We start from the raw sequence: 2,557 nt of genomic DNA, 5'->3' as shown, positions 1-2,557 counted from the left end.
TGAAAGTACATTTGCATGTCTGGCTGTAGCAGAACGTGTAGAGATGCTAGCTGTTATTTCTTAGCTCCCAGCATGTTCGGGTTCGAATGTCGTCAGAGGCAACATGTAATTTTTAATTTTTGTTTTTGGTTTTTATTCATTTCAAAAAAAGCATCTGCGAAGTGAAGAACAAAAGCGTGTACAAATGAAAAAATATAACGACAATGTCATTGGAGTATGTTAGGAGTAGTTTTGTGCTACTCTGTTGTAATGCAGAGATGGAGTATATGGTCCTGCCCTAGGACATCGCAATGTTAATTGGACCATATTTTTTATATGAATTGTGGTTAATTTTGGAGTACTCCTTGGTCCTTCGGGAGTACTCTTTACATGCATGCATGGAGTAGTCGCGATTTTTGCAGGGTAAGTCGTCTGTGTCCAAAGAATAATAATTTTTTGAAGCAGCTGCTGCAAAAAAACAAAGCTTGTAAAGATTTATTAAGAAAATAATTCAAAATCTGTTCTACTTACAAGATTTAGTAACAGAGAAAAATTACTGGGAATTTAAAAAACGTAATTTTTTACACAAAAAACGTCCAAACGTCAACAGGATACAAAAAACGTCCAAATGACGTTAAAAATGTCAACCTGGCAACGCTAGTGGCAAGTGCCAACTGCGCCGCCGCCCACCACCACCACATGGCAACAGCCTGTACAGCAGCACGCACAGCCTGTAGCGGGCAGGCAACACACCTCACATTCCAATAAGTCTCCCTAGGCACACGAAGATTTTACAATTCAACTGTAACGGACTACAAAGAAAGATCGAGGAGATAACAGTCTTCATGGGGCGGCATGGAATATTGAGCCTAATTGCGAGAGTCGTGTCGAATGCAAATCGTTTTTCGACAGTCGAATCGTATCAAAAATTTCATGTCATTGCCATATTCGAATCGACTAGTGTATTAAAACAGAAAAACTTGGCAGCACTACATAGTTTTCGACTATTTCGTCGATTACTTATGTTATGTTTATTTTTGTTTATATTATTATTTTTTAAGTATTTTTAACTTTTGGCTTTTAAGCGAGCCACGCTAAAAGGATGATGGCCTCAAGGCCTATTTTTATTGATGAGACAAGTCGGTTTATTTCAGTGCACAAACACTGCTTTTATAATAAATTTTACATTTCTCCTTAAATCTAAGACACTCCCAATTTTAAGTTACTTTTCCAAAATTTTCATATTGTGACCAATCGTAATTTATTATTTTTTAGTTTTACATTTTCTAAATGTTCTTGTAGTAAAGTCTCATTGCTTTTCTTTTACTCTAATTAAATTTATATTGACTTCTCATATATTGAGAAATATCAATTGTGAAACCAATTGTTTCACAGTTGCTCTACAAAGTTCATCGTCTTGAGAAAATACAACACTACAAATGTCTTCACAAAAGTGACCCACATGTGCAAGCTGCAATATGATCGTTTCTACAAAGCAAGTGGCCGCTAACGCTTTGCCCAATTTGTGACATATATATGAGTCATAACTCTTTTTGCTTGCATTCTTAACGTTGTTGTTAAGAACGTTATTATATAATATTGCAGTCACATGTGTGTTTACATTACTGACCTTACTTACTAATTATTTGTAGACACACAACACCCTTACCCTATAAAAATAAAATGATTTTGTAATCATAATTGACAAAATTATTTTTATATTATAATTTTACATATTCTTATATATGTTTACATATTTCTAGCTTTTATTAAATTATTATTGTGTACTTCTTTTTCTACATTGTCCATAATTATAGTACTGTTAGATCCGTTTTGTGATATAATTTTAAAAGGACCTTTAAAAGGTTTATCTAATTTTTTCTTATTTCCTACTTTTAAATATACGTAGTCTCCTGTTTTAAATTTTGGTTTGTTAATATATTTTTGTGTATTGGAGTTATGTTGTTTATTTTTTAACAAATTTTCTTGTGCTTGATTATGTGCATATCTTAGTTTAATTTTGAATTCATTTATATAATTGTCTAAATTGTAGAATGTTTCTTTGCTTTTAATAATTTCACAAGGTAAAGAGCATAATTTACCATATACTAATTCAAATGGTGTATAGTGAGTCGTGCTATGTGGAGTGGTGTTGTACGAGTATGTGTAGTATGGTAATAGTTCATCCCAGTTATCCTTCCCGTCCATTGTCATTAAGAAGTCATTTAAAACTCTATGGTTTCTTTCAACTGTACCTAAAGTTTCATGATGGTATGGTGTTGATGTTACTTTGTCTATGTTCATTACTTTACAGATATTTGTCCATAATTCGTTCGTAAATTCAGTACCTTTGTCTGTTTTTAATTTCCTAAAACAACCATATTTTAAAATAAACTTTTCTACTATCGTTTTTGCTACACTCACTGCGTCTTTTGTTATCAAAGGAAACGCTTCTACAAATTTTGTAAGCTCGCATTGAAGTGTTAGTATATATCTGTATGTATTGGATGATCTAAGAGGACCAACTGTATCTATTGTTACAACATCAAATGATGTATTTGGTGTCTCTGTTATTGTC

This window comes from Rhagoletis zephyria, unplaced genomic scaffold (assembly GCF_001687245.7).
Source record: "Rhagoletis zephyria isolate East Lansing unplaced genomic scaffold, Rhagoletis_zephyria_1.1 Rzeph_scaffold_00529, whole genome shotgun sequence".
Lineage (NCBI taxonomy): Eukaryota > Metazoa > Arthropoda > Insecta > Diptera > Tephritidae > Rhagoletis > Rhagoletis zephyria.
Note: the sequence above shows the minus strand (reverse complement) of the source record.